General features: G+C 37.8%; 1 long non-coding RNA gene across 1 annotated transcript; it reads left to right on the top strand.

Moving 5' to 3' along the window:
* LOC145723382 (uncharacterized) lies at window positions 1–10827 on the top strand. The gene is made up of 2 exons (XR_014148328.1): window positions 1–7647; window positions 9613–10827. It is a non-coding gene; the product is annotated as an uncharacterized LOC145723382 (long non-coding RNA).
* The last annotated feature ends 636 nt before the right edge of the window (window positions 10828–11463 follow it).

Raw genomic sequence — 11463 nt, 5'->3', positions numbered from 1 at the left:
GGTGGGCGGGGCTGAGCGCGAGACACCGCGAGAGCCGCGTGCGCAGGCGCGCCGGGGCGGAGGCCGCCGTGGGTCGCGTCGTCACGCGCCGTGGAGGGTGCTGGGCGGGCGGAGCCAGGGGACTGGAGTAGTCAAGTCGGCTTGCCCGCTCCCCAAGTCTCGCGTGATCACGTGGTTGCCACCCAGGCGGAAGTGTCCCACAGCTCTTTTAGGGTGAGGGACTTGCAAGGCATTGCTAGAAAAGGCATGAGTTCTGGTGACACTCCAGTCCAGAGTTACCTGGGACCGACTCTTGTCAGGTGTTTCTGCGTCTCCCGGCGCTAGAGAAGCTAGAAAATATGGAAGGGGTGGTGGCGGCTGCCTCGCTAGCAATGGCTGCGGAGGACCGGTCACGTGTTCCCGCTTCCGGCCCCGGGAGCGCTCGGACTCGTGCAGAGTTTTAAATGCGGAGTCATCTCGGGGCTTGAGCTAGTCTTTTGACTTCAAGCTCTGAGGCTTTCGTTGCTCTCCTGAAGGATGGGCCTTTCGCCTGCAAAATTGTGTACGTCTTCCTAAACGGGAAGAAAGCTGATTTGGGCCCACTGTTAACACATTTCAGAATTAGTAACCCCTGAACTGGCTGAGTTGTCTCCACCAGTACAGCTAAAAGTTTCTGGGCTTAAGTTTCCCCAAGGTTCGGCCACCTACTAGCCTACTAGTACTTTAAGTGACTTATAACGGTGGTGGAAATGCAAAAAAATAAGCGAAACACGAGCCACCGGATTATGACAGCACGATAACGTTTACCCCTCCCCCTCTTTTTAAAATACTGCCAAAATTCTGTAACCACATGGCCTGCGTGTAATGACTAACATCTGAAATACTTCCCCTTGACCCACCAACTCTCGTGGCCTCTCGCTGCGAGAGAGCGGGCAAAAAACGTCCATGTCTTGGAGTATAAATCAAAAGGCGTTGACCTGCTCTGCTCAGGCAAATCCCGCCTTTATGGCAACATTTCACGCAGAACAGAGAATTCTCTGTTTAGAAGGCAGAACTCACAGTACCTAATTCTCTTTGTCCCTAGGAATTTTGAGAGACATGGAATGTAGTCTGGACAAGTGAGGGAGTTTATCTTCATAAACCAAAACGAAATGTCAAAGTTGTATGCAACTGAACGCATATTTGGAAAATCTCAAAGACAACTACCAGAGAGAGGAAAAGATGCAACGTGCCAGGACCTGAAGGAAGAAATTAGAGAAAGCAGAGGCCATTAATACTCAGAAATGGGAAGTTGTCGGTATGTTTGTGATGGGCATAGAGAATATCAATTAATTTTGAGATTTCTTTTAACACAGCTGATCCTACGTTCTTGCCTTACCAGTTGCATTTCAGTTCCCTGCACAGCTTCCTGCGTGAAGGCACTTAAAAAACAGTCCTAGGAAATCATAGTGTTCTTGATACGTAAAAATAGGGTTCCATCACCTTTTGTAATTCATTTAATATTCAGGTGACCATTAGCCCGAAAAGTTATACTAAACAGTACCACTATTGGTACTGGCTTATTAGGACTTCTTTTTACCTCTTTATGTATACATACTACCAAGTATTTGCACTTGGAATCCCTCACCTTCCACCTCATTTTCTTCCCTAACCCCTTGGTATTCTTGACTAAATGATAAAATGTTTTGCCATCAGTTAAGATAAAGACCACTGCATACAAAATATGGGTTAGAATCTGTGAGATTTATTCTCCATGGACTTATTCCCAAGGGGATTAGTCACCATTTTGCTCTGATTGAGACTGACCTGTGAAGTAACAAAATACAGTTACTGGATTAAAAAGACAGAAAACCCAGTTCTGGACTCCTTATGACATACTTCATACTTCTCCGAGGCTCTGAGATGGCCTCTGTTTTTACACACTTTAAATTGTAACAAGGCTGAAGCACTTGACTAATATTGACCCAGATCTCTTCCCTTCTCTCTCCAGTGTGCCTGGCATTTAACTAACCACCATGGATTCCATTCCAATTTACTGTTTTCCATTCCTCATTCAGTTGTAATATGCCTTCAATCATTATATATGTGTGCCAGCCAGTTTAGTCTCAGAAAGAGACATTTCCTGATCTTGCACCAAAATACTGGGTCTGAATAATTTGGAGACTACAGCTGTTTAATTCACAAAACTGGAAATCTGTGAATAGAAAGCTCCTCCCATGTAAGACTAGATTTAGCATTATACTTCAATTGTTTTTATCTGAACTTTTTCTTGGGGGAGGGGAGCTTAAATAACTTTTCTAATTTTAGCAGCTCCTTGTACCATGTTTGAAACATTTACACTGGATTTTCAGTTTGTGAACTCATACTTTGTAACAGCCGTATATTTAAACAGATACATATAGTGATCTCTTTCTTTGTAATGAATCTTTTTTTTTTTTTTACTTCTAAGTGTTTTGTACTGGACAATAAAAGTTACTTCTTTCTTTTAATGTTAATATTCTGCCTAAACACTGGATAACTGCCAAACAAAAGAAGCAACTGAAAAATTTAGTGCATAAATTTTAATATACCATAAACAAAATGACACCAAACCTTATATGTCCAAACATTAAAATGTTTTACTGTCCAAATGACTATTTCAGCAACAATGCCAAGAAAGAAAAAAAATCTAAAAAGACTGCTCATGGAAATTAGCTTGAACTAAAATCTCATTATGTAACTTACCTTCAGTTTCCATGTTCTTAAATATAGATAGATAGATAGATCAATAAAGCTAATTATCTGGCATGTTTAGGAATTATGCAGCCCTTATATACTCAATATATATGGGCACTTTTGGAGAAAACAGAAGTGAAGAGGGAAAATCTTGTAACTCAAGCTTAACAATCCTAATGAAAGCCCCTATTGTATGGTGCATAATGACAGCATTCATTCAAGATATTAAAAGTACTGTATTTCAGTACTACCAAAAAATTATATTCAGAATTCACGTATTTTTTAGGCCTTTACAAAAACAAAACAAAAACACCTGTTGATTTCCACATGCACTGATGTTTGATGCAGTGTATAAAAAGAAATTACTGGCCATACCAATTACTTTTATACATGTACTGAGATTTTTTTAACTTTTTTTTAATGTTCTCTTCCTTCTAACTTACAGTTTAAAATTGCTACTTCATGTCTTAAAACAGCAACTAACTTGCAATTATTTTTTGTATATGGAAATATAAGCCAGTTAGTGGTGGCTTAGCAAAAATAACAGTGCAGAATCTGTGCAGTCAGGTTTGACAATGCCATTACCTTACTGTGAGACCTTCTGCAGTAACTAAACTTCTCTGTGCTTGATAAGATGAAATATGGATTGTTGGGAAGATCAAAGGTACTAGAAAGTGCTTTGGTAAGTATTGGGTGGATGTTTTTATTATTAATGGTAAGTTACATCAACAACATCAAAGCAAGGGAAAGATCTTTTTAACTCACTTTATAGAACACTCCTATGAGATTTTAATAATGCTGCCAGTGGTTGATGATTAATTTATCCACAAAAAGTTTGGCTAAATTTTGATAACTTAAGTGGAGAGTATACAGAGTAATTTTTGTATGTAAATATAATATATGCTGTTGTGAGATAAGATTCCTTAAGCTAAGGGGCACCTGGGTGGCTCAGTTGATTAATCCTCTGACTCTTGATTTCCGACTCTGGTCATGATCTCAGGGTCATGAGATTGAGCCCCGTGTTGGGCTCCACGTTCATCGAGGAGTCTGCTTCTTTTCTCTCTACCCCTCCCCCCACCCCCACTCATGCATGCTCGGCCTCTCTCTCTCTCAAATAATTCTGGAAAAAAAAATTCTTTAAGCTAAATGCTGATCTATCATTGTAATTCATCAAGTTGCTTGGTTATACATGTGTACAATTATACCTAGCAAAACTACATATGAATTTGTTCATTGACTCAGCAATGCCAATTCTAGGACTCTATCCCACAGATATAGTAGCAGAAATATGAAAAGGCATATGCCCAGGACTATTCAATTATAGGACTGCTTGTAGCACCAAAAGAAAGGAAACACTTTGATATGTCCATATAAGGAGATTGGTTGAATAAACTATGGTACTTGCACACAGTGAAATACTATACAGCTATAACAAGGAATGAGGAATATCTCTATATACCACTATAGACTAATCTTCAGGATACAGTGTTAAGTGAGAAAAGCAAGTAGAGATAAGTGTTCTTTGTATGCTACCATCTAAGAAAAGAGGAACTATAACATTGTGTGTACATACACTTGCTTATATTAAAAAAAAAAAAAGGAAAGATAAACCATAATTTTTTTTAAAGGAAGGTTACCTATAAGGACAAGGAGAAAATATTATGATGAGGACAGGAATAGAAACTAGGCTTATTTAAATGTATTTTTTATATTTGACTCTGGAAACCTATTCACTTAATTATAAAATGAAATTAACTTATTTATAAAATAAAATTAATTGTACATGGTCTCAAAACTGAAATAAAAGGAAGCAAATAAACCTAATAGTATATTTCATAACACACAGAGGGGAACCTTTTCAAGAGACCTTAAAACACAGTAATTTGGGGTGCTCGGGTGGCTCAGTAGGTTAAGCATCGCCTTCAGCTCAGGTCATGGGTCCCTGCTCAACGGGGAGCCTGCTTTTCCCTTTCCCTCTCCCCCTCCCCCCTTCTTGTGCTCTCTCTCTCTCTCTCATGCTCTCTCTCTCAAATAAATAAATAAAATATTTTTAAAAAACAGTAATTTGACTATACATCTCTGTAGGGAGATATTTTCTAAAAACAAAGAAATAGAAAAGTTTTTTTTTCACTCTTCTCTGTATTGCTGTGATAATGTTTGTATATGTATTCTGGTTTTTTAAATGTGAAATGTGAGATAAATAAAATGAGTAATTATGTGATGTTCTAATTATATCATCTTAATTGTTCTTGAAAACCAGGATTCCCAACATGGAGGAAAGGAAATGCAGATGTAAGATACAAGTAGATAAGTAAAATTCTGTAATCCCGAATTTGAAGTAGAAGCATCATGATGCATTGTCTTATTTTTTACCCTGCCTCTGAAAAGGCCTAGGAATAACCAATCCAGTAGCAATGAGTACACCTAATGCCTAAATTATGGCATTTCAAGACCAGTATTCCTTGGAGAAATGTCTCATTCTGAGTCCAGGTCAGGACCAAGAAATGTCTTTTTTCTAAAAAACAACAAAACCCAAACCCAGTGTTTTAGTTGTAAAATATACATAGCTCTGAAAGAGCCTAAACACAGTGACCAATCTAGCAACTGTGAGCATCTCTAGCTCTCAGATTATGATCTTGAAATACCATTTTCCACTAAAAGGAATCAAGGCTCCTTGCAGATATTGCTGACTCCAGGATTAGAGCAAGAAAAATATCAGTTTGAGCCAGAGGAAATTGCCGATTATTGCCCAACCTAATACAAAATGAGTCTAGAATATCTTTTCATACAGGTCACAAGGAAGATGTATTAGTTTCCCTGGGCTATTGTAACAAAGTCCCACAAACTGGGTGACTTAAAATAATAGAAATTTATTTTCTCACACTCCTGGAACCTGGAAGTCTGAAATCAAGGTGTCAGCGAGACCATGCTGTATCTGACCCTCTAAGTAGAATCCTTCCTCACCTCTTCCCAGCTTCTGGTGTTGGCCTGCAATCCTTGGTGTTCTTTGGCTTATGGTCGCATGCCTCCAATCTCTGCCTCCATCTGTACATGGCATTCTCCCTGTGTCTTTACATTGTTTTCCCTCTATGCATATCTGTCTCTGTGTCCCAAATTCCCCTTTTTGTAAGGATGCCAGTCATACTGGATTAGGGTTTACCCTAATGACCACCCTATTTCCAAATAAGGTCACTTTCTGAGATACTGGGGTTCAGATTTCAACATCGCTTTTTTGGAGGACACACTTCAACCCATAACAGAAGATACCAAAGACTGCTGGTGTCGTGTCAAGAGACTTTAGGAGCCAACATGAAGAGGCCTCTACTGGCCAAAGGTGAGACACTTGGAGTACCAATAGGATAGAACTTAATAGCAAGTTGAAGTACATCAAATATTTAAATCCATTAATTTATAATACTGTTAAAGAAACATGAAAATGCTAACTGGTCACTATTGGAGGATGCTGGGGAATTAACTCATTATTTTGAAGAGTGGTAAATGAAGAAAACTAATCAAGGACTTATCTAGCCTTTCCTACATGAACTCTACCACCGAGTACCAAATGGTAGATATCGTGGGTTGAATGTGACCCCCAAAAGAAAATGTCCATGTCCTAATCCTCAGAACCTGTGAATGTTACCTTACTTGTAAAAAAAAAAAAAATGGTCTGTTTTTTCTTAAGATTTTATTTATTTATTTGAGAGAGAGAACAAGAAATAGAGAGAAGGAGTGGGGACAGTGGGAGAGAGAGAAGCAGACTTCTGGGCTGAGCCGGGAGCCTAACACGGGGCTCGATCCCAGGACCCGGAGCTCATGAGCTGAGCTGAAGGCAGATGCTTAACCGACTGAGCCACTCAGGTGCCCCAGAAAAAGGGTCTTTCAGATATAATTATGTTAAGGAGTTTGTGAGGAGATCATCCTGGATTACCCTGGTAGGCCCTAAATCTGATGACAGGTGTCCTTATAAGAGATACATAGAGGTGAGCAAAAGAGAAGGAAGAGGTAATGTAACCACAGTGGTAGAAGCTGGATAGCTGCAGCCACAGGTAATGCCGCAGCCACCAGAAATTGGAAGAGGCAAGGAACAGAGTCTCCCCTAGAGCCTCCGGGACAAATGTGGCCCTGCCAATACCTTTATCTTAGACTTCTGGCCTCCAGAACTGCAAGAGAATAAATTTCTGTTGTGTTTAAGCCACCAAGCTCATGGTTATTTATTACAACAGCCTCAGGAAACTAATACAGTAGATGAGAGGAAGTTTCTCATTAAAGAAGTAGTCCAACTAATAAGTGAATAAAGAATGATAAAATATCACTGTTTCGCAACCTCTAATGAATTGAGATGGAGGCATTAAACACTGACACCTGCTGACATCACAAAAAGGGAAACAACCAGATGTATATGTGTCCTGATAAAGAACATGCTACCACCAATAAGGTACTCTTACCTTCACGGCCACCAGCCAAAATTATAAACCCTGAATCTGACTAGGCTTGTAGTTCCAACTAACAATTTTCAAAAAATACAGAAGGTGCAAGGACATTGCAAACTACATATCCGGAATGCAGTCAGCAAAATCCAGACGCTGGGAAGCTATAGGACAAATGGTCCAGTTTCTTCAACAAATAAATTCAGGGAGAGAGAGAGAGGATCCTATAGATTAAAAGACAAGAGTTATATCAATCAATCACAATGTGTGGAACTTATTTGGATCCTAATTTAAATAAGTGTAAAAGAAATGACAATTATGACACAATTGGAAATTTGCATACTTCCTGGATATTTGATGAAATTAAAGAGTTACTGAATTAAATCAAATTGTTCATGTAAAATATCAAAAATAGGTCCAGTGAAGCTTTATTTTACAACCAGTGATGGTTCTTTTTCCAGACGGCTTGTCTTCCAGTTGAAAAACAGTCCATAACCCCAAGAAGGCCTGGTACTGTGTTATAAATGTAATTAATATTAAACACTGTTTAGTTACATAGGTTTCCTCTTTCTCTGATTCTTGGACCTCAGCCACATATACCTTATCTTGATTCACAAGTTGAACAGCTGTGATTGGGATAGTTAAAAATGGTGAAAAATAAGGTACTCACTCTGATGTTTTTATAAAAGTATTCTAGCAGACAAACTATCTTTTTTTTAAAGACTTTGCTTATTTGAGAAAGAGAGAATGAATGCATGAGCAGGGGAGAGGGGCAGAGGGAGAGGGAGAAGCAGACTCTTCACTGAGCAGGAAGCCTCGCTCAATTCCAAGACCCTGAGATCATGACCTGAGCCAAAGGCAGGTACTTAACCAGTTCAGCCCCCCAGGCTCCCCCAAATTATCTTTTATTTACATGCCACCTTTATCTTCTTATTCATACATCTTCAATTTGATAGAGGCTTCTGATATGGCAGATAATTCTACGTAGATAACTTTCTAATAAAACACATCATAGATAAATCTGTAGTTTATTTACAAACCATATCTTAGAGAATTATTATATAAACTGGAACTAGATAGACCATTTTCAGTTCCCAGAATCTACCTTCCTCTGGTAGTAGAGGTAGTACAGCTTGTAAAAAGGGAGGGAGCAGAAAGTCGCTCAGAGACTCCAGACCAGAATGGGAGGACTGATCCATTTAACAGTTTTCTGTGAGAAAATCAAGGGTTGCAGTTCAAATACCTTGTTGTGAACAAGGCTCTGGATTATTTTTGTAGGGTGTTTCTTCAAAGTAATGAGATAGCCAGCAGGCAAAACATAATAGATGCTTAAACAGGAAAAATGGAGATTTAAAAAAAAAAAAAATGAGGAATTTGCTATTTTGTGTTCCTGCCAAGATGAGAAGCAACAATAATAATAATGGATTTACTTTAAAAGCTTTAATCACACAGTACTTCCTTTAAAGCTTGCAGCAATCCAATGAGATAAGTAATATAATCCCTTCATTGTGGACGGGAAAATGAGACTCACCTTCAGCAGTGACTTGCCCAAGTTCATATTGCTGTTTACTTGTGAAATTTTAGAGGTACAAGTTCAAGGCTCTTTCCACCTGTCTTAGAAATAAGAAACTATCAATCCAGGAGAATGCAAAGGTTTTGAGTCAAATCATGTTGCTCCTTAAGTTTGTCAAATGTATGTTAATTATATAATGTGTTAAACTTCGTCTGGGAGAAGAGAAACTCTGTAGCTTATGCAAAACTGAGACCTGAAACCGAGACTTTGCCCTGATTAAATATAACTGCCTTCATAAAAGCATCATCAAGAAGCATTTATTAAATCATTTAAATAACTGATTTCTCTGTTTTTACATCAGTTGAAAATCATCCATTTCCCATTTTAAGTAGCACCTACTCAATTACTGAATTTGTCAAGAACAGTCATTTTCTAGCAAGATTCTTTATAATCAAAACATTTATGTCTAGCTTTATCATTACATTTTAAATGCTTTCATAAAACAAGAAAATGAAAGATGACTGTTTTTAGTGGTAGAACATTAGGAAGAGGAATTCTTTATATTTTACCTAATAAGCCAGTGGCATAACTTTGATTCTGTAGATTAAAAAATACATTAAATTGGGCATGTGCTAATGTCATTGCACAATAATAACTCAGAAGAGGCAGTATATACTGAAAGGTATAGTGGTATAGCAAGTAACCAGGTGTGTGGACTTTGAGTCATGTAGACTAAGATGCTTGTCCCCACTCTGACCACGGGCAAGTTACCTCATCTGTAAAGTGGCAGTTTAGTAATATTACCTACTTTAGAGAGTTGTGTGATGATTAAGAGTTAATCCATGTAAAGCCCCTTAGCACAGTGATTGGCACAAAGTAGGTCCTCAGTAAATATTGAAGACCAAACAACAATAAAAACAACAATAATAATATTGATGGAACAGAAAATTAAATGGGTTCCATTTTGTCTTTGTCTAGATCATGTTGAACAGTGGAGCAAATGGGAATTAGAACATACTTCTGAACTGAGTTCACCAATAAAGCAAAGCCATCTCTCTTTCGGACATGTAGGGTTTTTTTTATTTTTTCCATCTGTAAAATTAGAATCAAAGAAGGAAGCAATTCCAAGTTTGAGATGAAACACATAATACACTCTGAATTAGTAAATTTTTCACCAGTTTCTTTGACGTTAAATCATTTGAATAACTGATTTCTGTTTCTAAATTTGTTGAAAATCATCTATTTCCTGAAATGACTCAGACTGTTTAAAACTAGAGGCCTTATATAAATCTCTAGTCAAGAGGTATAATTGCTCATTTGTCAAGTGTAGAATGCATTACCATTCCTCAATAAATGTTAAATTGAAATGATAGATTTTCCAGCCTTCAGATATATTGTAGTGTGTGATAAAAGACAATCAATACTGTTATTTGGCCACAGGAAGACAAAATACACCTGAGCCCAGATAGAACACAGAACTAGGAAACCACAGTCCCTGGGTGGTGTTTCATTTCTTCATATATTTTGTAACCTCCTTAGGGATATTTATCACTAACAATCGTTTTATTTTCCAAGGATAGAATTCATTACATAATAGCTTCTTAATTTTCTCTAATTTTAGTGAATGATACAATCAATTCCAAATCCCTTCTTCCTGTCTCCCCTCTTCCCTGAACTTACCTTCCTTTCTCCTTCCCTCCCTCTTTGCCTCTCATTGTCTCCATTACTGTTCCTTTGCTTTGCTTTTTCCTTTTTAATACCGTAGTTACAGAACACCAAACATAGCCTCTTTTCAGTGCCCTTAATGTATTTTCACCCTTCCAATATTGGCTTAAAAAATCAAATCGGAATTTCTGTCTGACTTTATAAAAATGTGATTGGATAATGATTATCAGATACATACCATTTTCAAAATCTCAGTATGTTCTTAGTCTCCATATTTAGCCCTCTGATTTTTTTTCCTGAACCAATCATGACATTCAAAAAATATTTTATTGGGGAGGAAAAACAACAACAAAACAAGATAAGTTAAATTACCAAAAGCTCTCAAATAAAAAAAATTACATAAAATAAAAGATGAAGCCCACGTATTTCTGTCTTTCCAGTCATACATTTCAATCACACGTGTATTTTTTCTTATGCCCACAAAGCATCTCTGGATATATATATGTAGATAAATATGAGTACACTTTGTTTTTTACAAAAAAGGAATCATGCCTTAAATTTTATATACAACTTGCTTTTTTCTTTTTAAAAAAAAATAAAGATTTATTTATTTATTTGAGAGAGAGAGAGAATAAGCCGGAGAGACAGGGAGTGGGAGAGAGAATCTCAAGCAGATTCTATGCTGAGCATGGAGCCCCACATGGGGCTCTGCCGGAGTCCAGCTCCAGCCGGGGTGGGTCTCTCGAAGGAAAGGACGGCATCGCGAATGAGGAGACACAGACACAGGATCAGGTTGCAAGCATCTCCTCCTGACAGCCTCGGAGGAACTTTATTTATATTTTAGGATATTTTGTTTTTCCATACTTTCGTAACATGTGATTATGTTTTTTTTTACAATTTATCGAGATAATCTTAGATCATTTTTTGGATTACAGACATAGCCTTCTTTCATTTTTCCTTTGTAATGATTAACATGACCTTCATTGATTTCCGCTTATTGACTTTCGCTAAAACTAAAAAACAGTACGCAAAGAGAAAGGTGCTAGACAGAGCGTGACCGTCTGGTTATTTTGTTCTATAGAAACTAATTCTTCGTGGAATTAGTTTCATTATGATTGCTTAGATAGGCGTAACTAAGATGAGTAGTCACTTTATCATGAAACC

Source organism: Leptonychotes weddellii, chromosome 9, assembly GCF_054177405.1.
Source record: "Leptonychotes weddellii isolate Sample4059 chromosome 9, ASM5417740v2, whole genome shotgun sequence".
NCBI lineage: Eukaryota > Metazoa > Chordata > Mammalia > Carnivora > Phocidae > Leptonychotes > Leptonychotes weddellii.
Note: the sequence above shows the minus strand (reverse complement) of the source record. Positions and strands in the feature narration are given on the sequence as shown.